Below are 11,833 nucleotides of genomic sequence, written 5' to 3' on the forward strand. Positions count from 1 at the left end.
TGTCCCCAGTCCACCTGGTCGTGCTGCTGCTCCAGTTTCAACTGTTCTGCCTGCGGCTATGGAACCCTGACCTGTTCACCAGATGTGATACCTTCCCCCGGACCTGCTAATTTTCGACCCCCCCTTACTCTCTCTACCAAAACTACTATCTCGACCTCTGAATGCTCAGCTATGAAAGCCAACTGACATTTACTCCTGAGGTGCTGACCTGTTGCACACTCTTCAACCACTGTGATTATTATTTGACCCTGCTAGTCATCTATGAACGTTTGAACGTCTTGAAGAACAATATGGCCTTAATGGCCATGTATTCTTAGAATCTCCACCCGGCACAGCCAGAAGAGGACTAGTCACCCCTCAGACCGTTTGTCCTCTCTAGGTTTCTTGCTAGGTTCCTGCCTTTCAAGGGAGTTTTTCCTAGCCACCATGCTTCTACATCTGCATTGCTTGCTGTTTGGGGTTTTAGGCTGGGTTTCTGTATAAGCACTTTGTGACATCTGCTGATGTAAAAAGGGCTTTATAAATACATTTGATTGATTACCCTCTGTTTTATTGGCAAATGTACAATCACTGGAGAACAAACTAGACAAGCTCAGTCTGAGACAATCCTATCAACTGGACCTGAAGAACTGTAATATCGTATGCTTCACAGAGTCGTGACTGAACAAGGACATGGTCAATATAAATCTAGCTAGTATTTAAATGCATGGGCAGGACAGAACGGCAGCGTCTCGTGAACTCAAGGGCAAGCTGTGTGTCTCTTTGTCAACAACAGTAGGTGTACGATCTCTAATATTAAAGAAGTCTCGAGGTTCTCCTCGCCTGAGTTAGAATACCTCATGATAAGCTGTAGACCGTACTATTTACCATACTATTATTTTTTTATAGCTGTCTACTTACCACCACAAACTGATGCTGCCACTAAGGCCGTACTCAACAAGTTATTATAGGGCCATGAGCCAACAAGAAAACGCTCATCCAAAGGCAGCGCTCCTAGTGGCTGGTGATTTTAATGCAGGAAAACTTAAATCCGTTTTACCTAATTTCTACCAGTATGTCACCTGTGCCACTAGAGGGAAAAAAGCTCTAGATCACCTTCACTCCACAGAGACCCATATAAAGCTCCTCCTCGCCCTCCATTTGGCAAATCTGACCATAACTCTATCCTCCTGATTCCTGCTTACATGCAAAAACTCAAACAGGAAGTACCAGTGATAGGCTCAAATCGGAAGTGGTCCGATGAAGTAGATGCTAAGCTACAAGAATATGTTCCGCGATTCATCTGGTGGCATTGAGGAGTTCAGTCACCGGCTTCATTATTAAGTGTATCAATGACATCGTCCCAACAGTGACCGTACGTACATACTGTATCCCAACCAGAAGCCATGGATTACAGCCAACATCTGGACAGAGCTAAAGGCTAGAGCTGCAAATTTCAAGGAGCGGGACACTAACCCTGACACTTATAAAAAATCTTGCTACTCATCATACACTGAGTGTACAAAACATTATGGACACCTGCTCATTCCATGAGATAGACTGACCAGGTGAATCCAGGTAAAAGCTATGATCCCTTATTGATGTAATTTGTTAATTCCACTTTAAATCAGTGTAGATGAAGGGGAGGTTAAAGAATGATTTTGAAGCTTTGAGACAATTGAGACATGGATTGTGTATGTGTGACATTCAGAGGGTGAATGGGAAAGACAAAAGATTTAAGTGCCTTTGAACAGGATATGGTAGTAGGTGCCAGGTGTACCGTTTGTGTCAAGAACTGCAATGCTGCTGGGCTTTTCACGCTCAACAGTTTCCCATGTCTATCAACAATGGTCCACCACTCATAGGACATCCAGCCAACTTGACCCAACTGTGGGAAGCATTGGCATCAACATGGGCCAGCATCCCTGTGGAATGCTTTTGACACCTTGACACCCTGACAAATTGAGGCTGTTCTGAGGGCAAAAGGGGGTACAACTCAATATTGGAAAGCTGTTCCTAATGTTTGGTATACTCAGTGTACATACATTGACTTATTTACTTGTGGATCAGCGCATACAGTGCAACAAGAAATAGATGCATAATACATGCTATCAAGGTCGACTTCAAATACTGTACCAACATCAATGTGAAAGTAACCAGATCATAAAACAGTTGACTGGAAATGCCATGTCAGTTTAGAAAACAATGTAAAAAAATATATATTATAAAGGCCATTTTTGCTTTCTTGATTAAGGCATCTCCAAAAATGTAGGTGCTTCAGCCTAGCTCAGTGCTTTCTGTGGTGGTGGCGCAGCAAGCGGAAAATACAGAGCGTAGGGGTTGGTAATGTTCTCTAGTCGCGCCGTGATTGGCTCAGTGTTCTGTCACTCATGGGGACACCACGTCACTGCAAAATCTACGGGGAGAGCTCGATAATTCAAGCCCCTTGGGTGCTGCCATAGAGTTACATTAGAAGTGCACATCCAAGAAGGTCACAGATAAAATGACGTCGAATCACCTTATATGTACCGTAACTTAAATTGGACTGATAATGTCAACATCCTACTTTATAAATCTTAGCTAACAAGTTAGCAGTCATCATCATGAATCAAGTTGACAATCTACTGGCAAATCCTTTTATTTTCAGTGGAGTGGGTGTGTGGTCCAAGTCTGGGTTTAAGGGTCTCTTTTCCAAGCTTAAAAGGATAAACATTCAACATTGGCCATTCCGTCAATCCAGCATGACTTCTGGAAACTCGAAACTGGGAAATCTCAGACTTCAGTGAGTTCAAGACAACTGGGAACTCCGACTGGGAAAATTCGTTTTGAACGGTAATCCAACTCGGAATTCCAAGTTGGGAACTCTGGCCTCTTTCTAGAGCTCGGAACTGAAGATCACTGATGTCATGATTCAACCTTGTTTTTTTCCTCGAGTTCTCAGTTGTCTTGAAAGCACCATAAATCCAGAGAATGGCAAACTTTGATGACAAAATTAGCGACAAAGGATCACTGCGCCACCTTCCTGTTCAAGTGAGCACAGCACAACAAGGTGAGTCCAAAAATGTATTGTATGCTGCTGCATAAATTATGTAACATGACAGGGAGATATGTATACTATAGCTAAGAAAGCAATACCAAGTGTATGTTGTGTAGTAAGCTGTTAGTAGCCCATGTGCCTCACCCTAATAATTTGCTCCCTTTTCACCTAAAAACTTAGCCTACTGTTCTGACTTGGTGGCACACATTTAGCCTATAGTCTGTATTAGAAAAATGCCATCATCGAATATTGTAAGAGCTTTCATTGTCTGCTTATATGCCCCCTTTATTTATCCCACGGTTCTGACTTGGTGTACAGGGAGAATACTGTCAGAACGGACCATGTTCTGAATTCTATCTCAGTACATTTCAAAAGTGCTGAACAACTAGTTATATTGACTACGTCCGTCCTAGCTCGCTCATTAACGTCTTAATCTAAATGATGGATTCCTTCCTATCCGCTCATCATTCCCTTATGCCATAGTTTGTACATCCCAATTGTCAGCAGAAACCCCATTTGTTTAAGCAAGTCAGCCATATCAGCTACGTTTTTTTTAAGGCAGTAAATGAGGCTGAATGAACTGTTTTGCTGCCAGAATAGGCTCCGCTGATAGCCAGGTGTAGCAGGCGTTGGGACTGCTGTTGGGACTCTGCTGTTGGGACAGCTTTATGTAGGACCTAACAGTTTGTGGGCACCGTTTGGCACCGTTATAGTGCAATTCATGTATTGTTTAGTGTTGTGTAGTGGCTTTGCTGGCATGCCCCACCAAGAGTTACATGCTAAAATCACCACTGATTGTATAAATGTAACAGTGTAGGTTCCGTCCCTCTCTTCGCCCCAACCTGGGCTCGAACCAGAGACCCTTGCACACATCAACAACTGACACCCACGAAGCATCGTTACCCATCGCGCCACAAAAACCGCGGCCCTTGCAACGCAAGGGGAACAACTACTTAAGGTCGCAGAGCGAGGGACATCACTGATTGAACCGCTATTAGCGCGCACCACCGCTAACTAACTAGCCATTTCACATCGGTTACATAAACAAAGAAGGCGGCTCTGAGAATATAGAAACATTTTGTATCAACAAGGCAGCGAGAATATTAACATTGCAACATAGTTGCCAACAAGGAGGAGAACCACACAAATGTTTCCCCGGGCCAGCTTGTCTCTGTCTGATTATTGTGGTGCCTACATAGCATTTGCACTATCTGGGTGCTCATTATATTTACTTAGCAATATTTAATGATGTTTTGCCAGCAAGATTAATCAGTTACAATATGCCATTTTAATTCAGGAAGATGGGCAAGCAAGACTGATCGAGTGAGAGGTGGAAATGCATTATACCAGAGGCAGGTAGGCTTCCGGTAGGGATTAGAGATGCAGACAGAGGATGATGATGATGAAGTAGGCCTACAGCAAGAAGTTAAAAAGTTAGCCCATTAATGATTTGCATTTTCTCAATTATCATTCTGTCACTGCAATGCAATGCACATGTGTTATTGCCTACCATTGTTATTGTATTTGAAGCCAAAAACAAGACATGTGTTTAGGGGAAATGCTCTAAATAGCAAGTTGTTCAGTTCATACCAATAGGCCTACATGAAACCAAAATTGCACTAGCCTATTGGGCAAATAAATTAAAATAACAATTAGGCTTACAGCTATCACAACTTATATTTTAATAGCAATAAAGCAGGTTTTAGTTTCGAATGGTGCCCACCTCTCAATTCCCAGTTAAATTAACCCATGGCTATCAAATTACATTATTTTCAAACGCCAACATCAAATTCAAAGCAATAGGTGCACTGCCTAAAAGGCACTGCCCTCAGCTTTCTAAAACAGTCATGGTCCCATGGTCCTAAAGCCAGTCACAACGCTAAACAGCCGTTGCATTTTAATCGGAATTGGAATGATTTTTACTTTTTGTTGTTGTTGCCAACTTTAAAGGAATAGTTTTTTGGTCTTTACCTAGGGTATGGGGGGTATGGGGACCCAACTAACGCCCCCGGGGAAGGCTATCGACTACTATTAGGCAACAACTTTTTGGTGTCGCTCATCTGCAGTATATCACCTCTAGCTCCCGTGTCCTCACTTGGGAAGACCTGCACTGTCCCCTAGTGGTGAAAAGAAATCAAATACTATTGTGATAACGTGCAAAACTATTTTTTATCTTCGTAATATAGGACTTTTTTGCACTTGCAAAAAAATCTGACATTTAGAAGATAAAGGTGGAAAGATGATAATCCAATCCAAGGAATGAAGGTAGAATGTAGATGGAGAAGACAGGAAATAGACTGTGTCTGAGTAGGAGGGCAAAGTCAGAGTAGGGGGGCAAAGTCTGACTAGGAGGCTAAAGCATAGACAGCACTCTGTGGCCAAAGTCTGTAGCGAAACAGAAAGTAAGGTTCGTAATAGGCTACCAAAGTCCGAGTAGGAGGGCAAAGTCGGAGTAGGAGGCCTAATGTGACCACCACAAGAGAGTTCGAACTTGCTTTACTGACCATATTGATACTTTTGATGGTTGGCCAAATTATAAAACACAAATTAGCCTATGATATGAATTAATAACGACAAGATTTGCTAATTACATCAAATCAAATTGTATTTCTCGCATACACATATTTAGCAGATGGATGTTATTACGGCAGTGGAGGCTGGTGGGAGGCGCTATAGTAGGAGGGCTGACTGTAACTGCTGGAATGGAATCAATGGGATGGTATAAAACATAAGGAAACGACATGTATGCATGTAATATATATATATATATATATATATATATATATATATATATATATATATATATATATATTTAGTACCAGTCAAAAGTTTGGACACCTCTACTCATTCAAAGGTTTTTCTTTATTTTTACTGTTTTCTACATTGTAGAATAATAGTGAAGACATCAAACTATGAAATAACACATATGGAATCATGTAGTAACCAAAAAAGGGTTAAACAAATTCTTCAAAGTAACCAACCTTTGCCTTGATGACAGCTTGCACACTCTTGGCATTCTCTCGGCCATGCATTCCAGGTGAGGAAGTCACCTGAATGCGTTTCAATTAACAGGTGTGCCTTGTTAAAAGATAAGTTGTGGATTTTCCTTCTTTCTTAATGCATTTGAGCAAATAAGTTAATGTTGTGACAAGGTAGGGGGGGTATACATAAGATATCCCTATTTGGTAAAAGACCAAGTCCGTATTATGGCAAGAACAGCTCAAATAAGTAAAGAGAAACGACAGTCTATCATTACTTGAAGGTGACATGAAGGTCAGTCAAAGCGGAACATTTTAATAACTTTGAAAGTTTCTTCAAGTGCGGTCGCAAACACCATCATGAAACAAGTGGTGTAAAGCACTTAAGTAAAAATACTATAAAATACTACTAAAGTCGTTTTTTTTGGTATCTGTACTTCACTTTACTATTTTTATTTTTGACATTTACTTTTACTTCACTACATTCCTAAAGAAAAAATATTTTGAAACCATGCAGTCTGGTTTGAAATTATTTGTACTTTTACCTTTGATACTTAACTACAATTTATCAATAGCATTTACTTTTGATACTTAAGTATATTTAAAATCAAATACTTTTGGACTCAAGTAGTATTTTACTGGTGATTTTCACTTTTACTTGAGTCATTTTTTTATTAACGTATCTTTACATTTACTCAAGTATGACAATTGAGTACTTTTTCCATCACTGGATGAAACTGGCTCTCATGAGTACTGCCGCAAGAAAGGAAGACCCAGAGTTACCTCTGCTGCAGAGGATAAGTTCATTAGAGTTAACTCCACCTCAGATTGCAGCCCAAATAAAGTAACAGACACATCTCAACATCAACTGTTCAGAGGAGACTGCTTGAATCAGGCCTTCATGGTTGAATTGCTGCACAGAAACCACTACTAAAGGACACCAATAAGAAAAATAGACTTGCTTGGGCCAAGAAACATAAGCAATGGACGTTAGACCGATGGAAACCGGTCCTTTGGTCTGATGAGTCAAAATGTGCGATTTTTGGTTCCAACCGCCGTGTCTCTGTGAGACACAGAGTAGGTGAACGGATGATCTCTGCATGTGTGGTTCCCACCGTGAAGCATGGAGGAGGAGGTGTGATGGTGTTGGGGTGCTTTATTGGTGACACGGTCTGTGATTTATTTAGAATTCTAGGCACACTTCACCAGCATGGCTACCGTAGCATTCTGCAGCGAAACGCCATCCCATCTGGTTTGCGCTTAGTGGGACTATCATTTGTTTTTCAACAGGACAATGACCCAAAATACACCTCCAGGCTGTGTAAGGGCTATTTGACCAATGAAGGAGAATGATGTAGTGCTGCATCAGATGACCTGGCCTCCACAATCCCCCGACCTCAACCCAATTGAGATGGTTTGGGATGAGTTGGACCGCAGAGTGAAGGAAAAGCTGCCAACAAGTGCTCAGTATATGTGGGAACTCCTTCAAGACTGTTGGAAAAGCATTCCTCATGAAGCTGGTTGAGAGAATGCCAAGAGTGTGCAAAGCCGTTATCAAGGCAAATAGTGGCTACTTTGAAGAACCTAAAATATAAACTATATTTTGATTTGTTTAACACTTTTTTGTTACTACATGATTCCATATGTGTTATTTCATAGTTTTGATGTTGTCACTATTATTCTACAATGAAGAATTTGGAAAAATAAAGAAAAACCCTTGAATGAGTAGATGTGTCCAAACTTTTGAATGATACTGTGTGTGTGTGTGTGTGTGTGTGTGTGTGTGTGTGTGTGTGTGTATATATATATATATATATATATACTGCTCAAAAAAATAAAGGGAACACTTAAACAACACAATGTAAATCCAAGTCAATCACACTTCTGTGACATCAAACTGTCCACTTAGGAAGCAACACTGATTGACAATAAATTTCACATGCTGTTGTGCAAATGGAATAGACAACAGGTGGAAATTATAGGCAATAAGCAAGACACCCCCAATAAAGGAGTGGTTCTGCAGGTGGAGACCACAGACCACTTCTCAGTTCCTATGCTTCCTGGCTGATGTTTTGGTCACTTTTGAATGCTGGCGGTGCTTTCACTCTAGTGATAGCATGAGACGGAGTCTACAACCCACACAAGTGGCTCAGGTAGTGCAGCTCATCCAGGATGGCACATCAATGCGAGCTGTGGCAAGAAGGTTTGCTGTGTCTGTCAGCGCAGTGTCCAGAGCATGGAGGCGCTACCAGGAGACAGGCCAGTACATCAGGAGACGTGGAGGAGGCCGTAGGAGGGCAACAACCCAGCAGCAGGACCGCTACCTCCGCCTTTGTGCAAGGAGGAGCAGGAGGAGCACTGCCAGAGCCCTGAAAAATGACCTCCAGCAGGCCACAAATGTGCATGTGTCTGCTCAAACGGTCAGAAACAGACTCCATGAGGGTGGTATGAGGGCCCGAGGTCCACAGGTGGGGGTTGTGCTTACAGCCCAACACCGTGCAGGACGTTTGGCATTTGCCAGAGAACACCAAGATTGGCAAATTCGCCACTGGTGCCCTGCGCTCTTCACAGATGAAAGCAGGTTCACACTGAGCACATGTGACAGACGTGACAGAGTCTGGAGACGCCATGGAGAACGTTCTGCTGCCTGCAACATCCTCCAGCATGACCGGTTTGGCGGTGGGTCGGTCATGGTGTGGGGTGGCATTTCTTTAGGTGGCCGCACAGCCCTCCATGTGCTCGCCAGAGGTAGCCTGACTGCCATTAGGTACCGAGATGAGATCCTCAGACCCCTTGTGAGACCATATGCTGGTGCGGTTGGCCCTGGGTTCCTCCTAATGCAAGACAATGCCTCATGTGGCTAGACCTCATGTGGCTGGAGTGTGTCAGCAGTTCCTGCAAGAGGAAGGCATTGATGCTATGGACTGGCCCGCCCGTTCCCCAGACCTGAATCCAATTGAGCACATCTGGGACATCATGTCTCGCTCCATCCACCAACCCCACGTTGCACCACAGACGCTCCATCCACCTCATCAGGAGCATGCCCAGGCGTTTTAGGGGAGGTCATACAGGCACGTGGAGGCCACACACACTACTGAGCCTCATTTTGACTTGTTTTAAGGACATTACATCAAAGTTGGGTCAGCCTGTAGTGTGGTTTTCCACTTTAATTTTGAGTGTGACTCCAAATCCAGACCTCCATGGGTTGATAAATTAGATTTCCATTGATTATTTTTGTGTGATTTTGTTGTCAGCACATTCAACTATGTAAAGAAAAAAGTATTTAATAAGATTATTTCTTTCATTCAGATCTAGGATGTGTTGTTTAAGTGTTCCCTTTATTTTTTTGAGCAGTGTATATAATTGAAGTCGGAAGTTTACTTACACCTTAGCCAAATACATTTCAACTCAGTTTTTCACAATTCCTGACATTTAATCCTGGTAAAAATTCCCTGTTTTAGGTCAGTTGGGATCACCACTTTATTTTAAGAATGTGAAATGTCAAAATAATAGTAGAGAGAATGATTTATTTCAGCTTTTATTTCTTTCATCACATTCCAAGTGGGTCAGAAGTTTACATACACTCAATTAGTATTTGGTAGCATTGCCTTTAAATTGTTTAACTTAAGTCAAACGTTATGGGTAGCCTTACACAAGCTTCCCACAATAAGTTGGGTGAGTTTTGGCCCATTTCTCCTGACAAAGCTGGTGTAACTGAGTCAGGTTTGTAGGTCTCCTTGCTCACACACACTTTTTGAGTTCTGCCCACACATTCTCTATAGGATTGAGGTCAGGGCTTTGTGATGGCCACTCCAATACCTTGACTTTGTTGTCCTTAAGCCATTTTGCCACAACTTTGGAAGTATGCTTGGGGTCATTGTCCATTTGGAAGACCCATTTGCGACCAAGCTTTAACTTCCTGACTGATGTCTTGAGATGTTGCTTCAACATATCCACATCATTTTCCTCCCTCATGATGCCATCTATTTTGTGAAGTGCACCAGTCCCTCCGGCAGCAAAGCACCCCCACAACATGATGCTGCCACCCCCGTGCTTCACGGTTGGGATGGTGTTCTTCGGCTTGCAAGCCTCCCCCTTTTCCACTAAACATAACGATGGTCATTATGGCCAAAGAGTTCCATTTTGGTTTCATCAGACCAGAGGACATTTCTCCAAAAAGTAAGATTTTTGTCCCCATGTGCAGTTGCAAACCGTAGTCTGGCTTTTTTATGTTGGTTTTGGAGCAGTGGCTTCTTCCTTGCTGAGCGGCCGATCAGGTTATGTCGATATAGGACTCATTTTACTGTGGATACAGATACTTTTGTACCTGTTTCCTTCAGCATCTTCACAAGGTCCTTTGCTGTTGTTCTGGGATTGATTTGCACTTTTCGCACCAAAGTACGTTCATCTCTAGGAGATAGAGATGAGTGGTATGACGGCTGCGTGGTCCCATGGTGTTTATACTTGCATACTATTGGAACTAAGGGGCCTAGCCCGAACCATGAAAAACAGCCCCAGACCATTATTCCTCCTCCACCAAACTTTACAGTTGGAACTATGCAATCGGGCAGGTAGCATTCTCCAAACCCAGATTTGTCCGTTGTACTGCCAAATGGTGAAACGTGATTCATCACTCCAGAGAACATGTTTCCACACTCCAGAATCCAATGGCAGTGAGCTTTATACCACTTCAGCCGACGCTTGGCATTGTGCATGGTGATCTTAGGCTTGTGTGCAGCTGCTCGGGCATGGAAACCCATTTCATGAAGCTCCCAACAAACAGTTATTGTGCTGACGTTCCTTCCAGAGGCAGTTTGGAACTCGGTAGTGAGTGTTGCAACCAAGGAGAGACGTTGTTTCGCACTATGCGCTTCTGCACATCGCGTTCCGGTTCTGTGAGCTTGTGTGGCTTACCACTTGCTCCTAGACAATTCCACTTCACAATAACAGCACTTACAGTTGACCAGGGCAGCTCTAGCATGGCAGAAATTTGACGAACTGACTTGTTGGAACGGTGGCATCCAAAGACGGTGCCATGTTGAAAGTCACTGAGATCTTCAGTTAAGGCCATTCTACTGCCAATGTTTGCATGGTTGTGTGCTCGATATTGTACACCTGTCATCAATGGGTGTGACTGAAATAGCCAAATCCACTCATTTGAAGGGGTGTCCATATACTTTTGTATTTATAGTATATGTAGTATATTTGAAGAAAACGTAGGATTAAATAGTATATGTATAGCAACAGTTGAATAGGATGGTCTTGACTAGAATACAGTATAGTGCCTTTGGAAAGTTTTCAGACCCCGTGACTTTTTCCACATTTTGTTACGTTACAGCCTTTTTCTAAAATGTATTAAATATTTTTTTTCATCAGCAATCTACAAACAGTACCCCATAATGACGAAGCAAAAACAGGTTTTTAGAAACAGAAATACCTTATTTACATAAGTATTCAGACCCTTTGCTATGAGACTCGAAATTGAGCTCAGGTGCATCCTGTTTCCATTGATCATCCTTGAGATGTTTCCACCTGTGGTAAATTCAATTGATTGGACATGATTTGGAAAGGCACACACCTGTCTATATAAGGTTCCACAGTTGACAGTGCATGTCAGAGCAACAACCAAGCCTAGAGGTCGAAGGAATTGCCCGTAGAGCTCCAAGACAGGATTGTGTCAAGGCACAGATCTGGGGAAGGGTACCAAGAAATTTCTGCAGCATTAAAAGTCCCCAAGAACAGAAAGGCCTCCATCATTCTTAAATAGAAGAAGTTTGGATCCACCAAGACTCATCCTAGAGCTAGCCGTCCAGCCGAACTGAGCAATCGGGGGAGAAGG

The sequence above is a fragment of the Salmo salar genome, chromosome ssa01 (genome assembly GCF_905237065.1).
Source record: "Salmo salar chromosome ssa01, Ssal_v3.1, whole genome shotgun sequence".
NCBI classification, from domain to species: domain Eukaryota; kingdom Metazoa; phylum Chordata; class Actinopteri; order Salmoniformes; family Salmonidae; genus Salmo; species Salmo salar.